This window comes from Octodon degus, unplaced genomic scaffold (assembly GCF_000260255.1).
Source record: "Octodon degus isolate 3935 unplaced genomic scaffold, OctDeg1.0 scaffold00078, whole genome shotgun sequence".
Classification (NCBI taxonomy): domain Eukaryota; kingdom Metazoa; phylum Chordata; class Mammalia; order Rodentia; family Octodontidae; genus Octodon; species Octodon degus.
Window position 1 is genome coordinate 9,711,552 of NW_004524654.1, and position 8,238 is coordinate 9,719,789.

Below are 8,238 nucleotides of genomic sequence, written 5' to 3' on the forward strand. Positions count from 1 at the left end.
CTTCTTTCTTTCTTTCTTTCTTTCTTTCTTTCTTTCTTTCTTTCTTTCTTTCTTTCTTTCTTTCTTTTTCTTCTTTCTTTCTCTTCTTTCTCTTTCTTTCTTTCTTTCTTTTTTTTTTTTTGTATTTTTAGGGAAGTGTCTACAGGGTGTTCAAGGTCTCACTACTAGATAGGACTTATAGTGGTTCACCTGCTTACAGCCTCCTAAGAGCTGGGATTATAGGCGTACGCCACCAGGCCCAGTCTCAATTGCCATATCAGGGTGCTCCAGGGTGGGGCAGGCACAGCAAGCCAGGGGATTAAACCTGTGGCCCCTGCACCTGATTGCAGGTGCTTTAATCCACTGAACTATTTGGCCGGCCCAACAACTTCTGACAATTTCCAGTTGTGCTGAACACTCACTACTATTATGGACTATTGGACTATATTGGGTTATTTGCTGAATTCAAGTACCTACAAGCTTGGGACTGGCATCAAGTAGGAAAAGGTAGTTTAAAGACTTCTCCAAATGCAGCTTCTCTAACTGCAGTGGAACACCCATCTCTGACAAAACAAAATAAAAGAAGGGGATACATTGACTTATCTCTTAAAGCATAATATATGTCTATTTTTTATACTAGTAACTCCATTTTTAAATATACCTTTAGGACCAGTGAGACAGCACAGTGGACTAAAGCACCTATTTAAGCAAGCTTAGGCAAGCACAGGGACCATGGTCTGGTCTGATCCCCCGTACCATATGCCACACCAGCCCTGCCCCTAGGGCGAGATGAGCTGGCCATAGAGTTCAGGAGTAGTGGGGCAGGCCTGTAATCTCAGCACTGGGGAGTCTGAAAAATAGGAAGATCACTAGGAGTCTGAACTGCGTAGCAAGATGCTGTAACAACCAAATACATTAAATAACAACAATAATAATAATAATAATAATATAATGATAATAATAAAAATGTATCTTTAAACAGAAGTTTGCTAGTGTGTACAAAGAAATATGGATTAAATTGTTCATGTGTGTATTGTTCATTGTAAGAATTCAAATTACACAAATAGTTACCAACATGAAATATCTGACGACACAATAAGTACAACAGGACTTTTACTTCTGTTAAAAATGCAGAACAATCCGTAGAGTGTGGTTGTGGTTTGTGTTAAAGCAAAATAAAAGTTCAGTTTTTGTATGGGTATACACAGAGGAAATTTAAGAAGGCTGTGTGCAAAATTGTGCATGGTGGTGACCCTTGGTGGGGAAATGGCAGAGTGTTGGGGTACAGTCTTATTCTACATGCTAAATTTTTGCTTACCAAACATAGCTATAACTATATTGCTTTAAAACACCAGCATTTATTCAGCTATTACATGCATAACATAATTTTAGAAAACATCAAAGAAAGAGACTTCATGTATAAATTGCCTAACTGATCCTATAATTCCAGGCAGAGATAAGTATACTTCTTCTATGGAAGAAGAAAATTCATCAGCTCTTAAGAGGGTGGGGAGCCATCCCTTCCAAACACATAACAGCCATGGTTCTACCTGGTGTCTAGCAGCAGTTTGTGGTGTAAACTTTCTTCACTCTTTCCACCAGAAAGGAGTGCTTTGTTAATTTCTTAATTCTTATGTCACGTTCATCTCTATTCTAAAATGACTAAGTAAGCAACTGATTGGTTCAAATAATGTCTGTGTGCAAACCAATACCACTGTCCTTGGACTTCTCAGCATCTGGGTCTTCTGCTTCTCGGCTCTTCCAAACGAATGAGTTTGTAGAGCACTTGCAGAAGCTGTTCACATGCTTTATTCGTGGTGCTGATTCCTCTGTTACTTTCCTTTGACAAATTCTCATCTTTCCACAACCTAACGACACACCCAGTATGAGCCTATGGAGATAGGGTAACACTGTCAAGATAAAATGAAGCACTAGTGGCCAGTGTCTATGCAGAGCATGTTTCAATGCCAAGATGGAGTGGGCAGAACCAGGGACAATGCCAAACAATAAAAATATTGGGTCTCTGCAGGCACAGAAACAGCTCATAATTCTTGCTGAATAAAAGCCACAGTAAATCACACGAAATCAATTGATAAGAGATCCAGGGCAGATTAAAACTTGTCTCCTCCCCTTCATTAATAATAGGACTGCAGACTAGAGTTGATTGTTGACATAGCCAATTCTGAGAAATGTCTTCTTATCTATTGCAAGAAACTTTCTATAAATGAGACATTATCTTCTATTCCTTTTATTAATTTCATAATTTTTGTATTGCTATTGAGGAAAGAGAACAAGAAGTTTTTCAATTGAAATGGGATTCTGGCCAGGGAATTGCTTCGTGATAGCTTCTAATTGTTCACATTATATTCTGTCTTCCTTAAAAAATGTCATAATCAGGACACTGCTAGAATTATTTTTAAAAGTCCATCTAACTGTGTTATAAGGGTGTTTGATGCCTGCAATGTTGGGCTAGGGATAGCAAAGGTACCCCAGGGCTTTCAACATTTTGTAGATGAATTTCTCTGAGAAGCAGGATCTGAGATCAAGATTAGCATGAAGAAAGTTAATTGGGAAAAGCTTTCAGGAAAGAGGCTTAGAGGAGGATGCTGAAAGCAGGATTGGGTCTCAGGAGCAGCAGCACTGAGATGTCAGCTGCTGGCCCCGCAGAACTGTCTCCCATTTGGAGCAAAAGACAATTTTTTTCCACAGTCTGCCTTGGCATTGGACATTGGCTGCCCCTGGAGCTGGACCTGATCTTGATGAAGCGGTCCTCTTCTCCTAAACTCTCAGAAGGGTTTCTCTCCTCTCACCACACATCCGGCAGCCAGGGGATTGAGCGACTCAGGCTTGGAGCTTACTCTATTTAATGTTAGTAAAGGCTCCTGGCAGTTAGGTTCTAACCTGAATATTTATTGAGATAACACGTACATTGTCATGTATCTCAGCTAAGTCCCTCAACCTCTATTTAAAATTAAAAGATTGAACTCCTGACCAAGTCTTTCCAACTTTGAATTCTATGTAAGAAGGATTTTCTTGCAGGAGTGTTTTAAGTGGTGCTGTTTAAAACAGAAGTGCAACAACTGATACAGTTTCTCGAGTCTTTGGTCGACAAGCCCACTTTGTTCCTTTTACGTGCTTTTTGTTTAAAGCTCTCTTGGGTGGCTCGGGTGAAAGGAGGTCATATGCATCTTTGACAGTCTGAAATTTTCAGGAACTGTTCCAAAATTTAATTAAGTACTGATTGTCTTCTATGCACATGAGAGAGAAGAAAATCTTCAGAAATAACAGAATTAAGCATGCTCTATTTTGTAGCCTTGTAATGACCTCCAGCAAATGCCTGACCTAGTTCTGAAGGCCTTGAGTCCACTCACAGGAACAGGACGCCTTAAGAAGCTGATTCGGAAATCAAAGAAAAAAATCTGGCACCATCCACATTAATGGAGCAGGAAATGATGTCCTATACTATGGGTAGAACAGACAAAATTTAAAATAAATGCAGACTGCCTCCAGTCACTTCATTTAGAGGCAGCGCGGGAACTGTACAGCTTTTCAGTACGATGGCACCTTGAATTGAAAGAACGAATCTGCAATGGATTTTCTTATTCCTCGGGTGGTGTTGGGAACAGACTTTTCTAGCTGCATTAAAGCTTAAAGGCAGCAACTTCCGCCTGCCCTCAAAAGGTTTACTAGTAGGCAGTGCTCCGTGAAAGTCCCCAAACGCTGTGCGAGACAAGATCTCATCCTTTCCTCCCCTACAAAGTGAGTCCTTTACTGGTCAGCAGAGTTAATGCTGTTACTGTTTAATCAGAAAGCCAAGCTCACTTCAGCAGACACAGAAAGGTTTGCGTGAGGCAAGTCATGGTCAGAGCTGATTCAAGAGCTTACTGTACTGCATCAGAGCAGGAGCCTGGGTACACCTTTCCACCTGGCCAATCTACTTGTAAGTCATGTCCAGTGTCATAATGACAGTGTTCCCCTTAATATGGTTTATTGAATGTGGCCTTGTGAACTATTTCATGCTCAAAAGAAATCAAACAAAAAATCTTTCATGCTATAAATGTGGGAAATATAATTTTTTACCTTTTTGTCATTCACAATGAACATTAATGTACTAAAAGACGATGATCCTTATGCCTTGAAGGAAATGCTGCTTAATCTAAGTTTTTTTAATCATGTTTAATTCACAGTGCTCCCCTCTATCCTTCTTTTCAATTTCTCCCAAAGTGTGCTGCACATCCGCTTGACAAATGCTACTTGAACTGAGTGTCAGACTGCCAGATTGTTGGGCAAAGTTAGAGCTACTACAGGGCTCCTATTGCAAGTTTAATTCCTTTGGGTCCCCCTGGAATACTACCATCACCCCAAAAAGGGGGGCCTCAGCTTAAGAGAGTCATTGTCAGATCTTTCTCTCTTCCTTCCCCTTCCTCTTCACTCCTGCTCCTTCCTCTCTGTCTTTCCTTCCAGTCAACATGGTGCTTTCTTTTTCTTTCTTTCTTTCTTTCTTTCTTTCTTTCTTTCTTTCTTTCTTTCTTTCTTTCTTTCTTTCTTTCTCTCTCTCTCTCTCTCTCTCTCTTTCTTTTTTCCTTCCTTCCTTCCTTCCTTCCTTCCTTCCTTCCTTCCTTCCTTCCTTTCAATGTATTTAGTACAGGCTCTACAGGGTCTTACTGCACAGATTGGACTTATAGTGATCCTCCTGTTTTCAGTCTCCCAAGTGCTGGGATTACAGGGGAGAGCCACCATGTCCAGTCTCAGGCACCTTTTCAGCACGCCCAGGGGATGGGGCCAGCAGAGCATGCTGGGGATCAAACCCTGGCCCATTTACTCTGCCTAAGCAGGTGCTTTAGTTTGCTGAGCTATCTGGCTGGCCCAACGGAGTAGTTTCTGTCAACTTTGTAACTTCCTTCAACTAGCAGCGGATCACTCCATCTTGCTCATAAACTCTCAATATATTACAGACGTATTTAGGTTTCTACTCTGCACTCTTCCTAGTAAGTGGCTTCAGTAACTATTGATGGCTAACTGAAGAACTGAACCTTTGCAACTGATTGGATTTATGCCTACAATGTAGTGTGACTGAGTGTCCAGCTAACTGAGAGGCTGAGGAGTTCTGGAACTCAGAGAGGTCCTGGGAAATGGTCTTCATGTTTATCTGGAACTCAGTCCAGGAGTGCAGGACTCGAAACTGCACAACTGTGGTCCAGAATGACATTAGATCTCAGTAAATGTAAGTGGATGACTGTGTATTCCCAGAAGCAAATCATAGTCCATTTGACTACTTTTATTCTTTCATTCCAAAAGATACAAGAAAATCTCATTACTTTCATGCCATATCTAGTTTTTTTATCCTCTAAGGATGCTATTCAATTCTGAAAGCTCTTGAGAAACTCCCTAAGGTATACTGTTTCTTGCTTTCACCAATTTCCCCACTTATAAAGTTTTCTTATTTTGGTCCCTTGAAAAACATTGTAGCAGCTTCTAACTGTCAATAGTGGCTACTACCTCAAATTTACCTCTCCCAAAAGAAAGACAGAAAAGCAACACCAGTATGAAGTATAAGGAAGAGGTGGTAGCTATTACTCCACTAGGATTCATATGGCATTATAAATTTCTATGAAAATGAGAATTACACAGAATCTGCTTGCTCTCAGGCAACCTGGTTACCTTATAGAACATTCAGTTTTTGTCTCTCCCTGCAGAGCACGGCTGGCTAGTGTTTCTAGCAACGCATTTACTAGAGTACTGTCTATGTAGATCAACAAACAAATGGACAGACAGAGAGATAGGTAGACATATGCAGTTTTATGTTCTCTGCAATTATCATATAAACCCTTACACTGTGATCATAAATAATTTTTCTTGCACAATCTACATTAACTGTTGAAAAGAATGTACTGAGTCTATGAAGGCACCTACAGATTGATACATGAATGCATAACATATTCAAGGGCTCTCAAAGCTATTTGTTTTCACAAAAAGCAAAGAGAAATTTTGTTTTGTACTGATCATAGTGAAAGCGAAACTTAATAAACAAGATAAAAATTTAGGGAATTCAACTAGAGGCTTCAAGGGACATAAAATTTCCAGCTTGACAACTTGACTTCATTTTTAGTATTTTCACCAACCCATGGCATGTGTAGAATGTCCCTTCCTGCAGTCTCTATGTCTAGGAACCTTCACAAACTCCTAGATTCACTGCTTATGAAACGTTCAGTACAGGCTGGTCTCCTCAGGGTGGGCTTCCTGGAGGAAGTAGTATTTAGAGCTTAAACATTTGGGCAGCCAGAAGGTATAAATGGAGAGGGATGTCTCAGATTGGAAAAAAGTATTTTCTGGGGCACAGGGATGATGAAATGACAGTGCTCAACCACATGATGGAAGTGCAACCACTGAACAAAAAGTAATGGAAAGAAAGCTGGATGTTTGCTTAGTTTTGAAAGTGACAGCTTTGCTTTCCTCTAGGGAGCAGTCAGATTTACCTGTAGTTTCGAAACACACTGAAGTTATAAAGAAAAAAATTACAAATGGTTTTATTTAACTTAAGATTTGTCATATGCAATTTAAAGTTGCTGGATAGAACCTTCCTTGAGCCAGCAGACAGGCCTGGCATGTGGGACTGACTGCCCACCTACTGAAACTTCCCTTCAGCAGACAGGCCTGGTGCGGAATCCTGGGTGGAATTCTGCTAGGGGTGAGACCCAGCCAGCTAATCCAGGAGCAGAACATCTTGCCAGTGGGCCACAGTGAATTCACTTCCACGGGCTACAGCAGGAAGAAGTAGAGCACAGCAGCCAGACACAAGACCGGCCCAGCTGGACAAGTTTGAATTTGTTAGATTTAGACCTGAAAGAAAATAGACTTTCAAAACTTGAAGACAATGTTCCAACTAGTGATAGTGTAAGAAAAAATCTCTTAAAAACAACTAAGATGTAGGAAAAAATAATTCAATATCTGCAAGACGATGCAAAGATGAATAGCATAAGACTAATAGGCATCAATGAGAAAGAAAGAGTCAGTACAAATGATATAAAAAGATTATGTGCAGAAGTAATAGCAGAAATATTCCTAAATATGGCAAAACAATTGGACATTCAGTAACTGAAACATATAGAACTGCAAAAAAATGAACCCAATTAAAACTTCAATCAGACATGTAATAATCAAGATCCCAGAAATTCAGCACAAGAACAGTACACTAAAAGGCACTAGAGAGAAGAAATATATCACATTTAAAGGAAAACCTACCAGAATAACAGCATTTTCTCTTCACAAACCATCAATTCAAGAAGAGCATGGAGCAAAGTACTACAAGTCTTGCAAGAAAACAAATTCCAACCCTGACTGATGCAACTTGCAAAACTCTCAGGTTTAATGGAGAAGTGAAATACTTCCATGAAAAGAATGACTAAAGAATTTCATGACAACAAAGCCAACCCTACATAGACTACTAAAAGATATTCTAAAAGAGGTATCAAAATGACAACAACTCCATGAATGAGAACAGAAAGAACCCACCAAATAGGGCAAACAATTAAACACAGAGGAAAAACAGGTAGCAAACAGCAGGAAAATAACATATCAAACATAAGTCAATTCATCTCAGTTATAACCATCAATGCAAAGGAACTTAATTCATTAATTAAAAGAAATAGACTGGCAGAGTGGATTAGGAAGAAAAACCCAGCAATATGCTATACACAAGAAACACACTTAATTCATAAAGAGATTCATATTGTTTTCCAAAGGATGGAAAAAAATACTACATGACCCAGGACCTAAAAAAAAAAAAAAAAAACAGGGATAGCAGTCCTTTATGCAGACAATCTGAACTTCAAACTGAGAATGAACAAATGAAATAAAGAAGGCCACTATATACTTGTTAGGGGAGAAACACAAGAGGAAGTGGTAACAGTTATAAATATGTACACACCAAACAGGGGAGCAGACAAATCTTAATGGATATAAAAAAATCTAATATCCAAAACCACAATCTTAACAGGAGACCTTAACAACTCCTTATGTCAAAAAGATAGGTCAAGCCAGACAAAAAATTAGCAAAGAGGTACCAGAACTGAACTAGACCTCTGAAGAAATGGGCTTAGTGGACATATACAGAGTGTTCCACCCAACCACATCTGAATACACATTCTTTTCAGCTTCACATGGGACTTTTCTAAAATAGACGACAAACTAGTGCATAGGTCATGGTTAAGTATACGCAAGAAAACAGAAATTATCGCAGGCATATTATGTGACCACAAT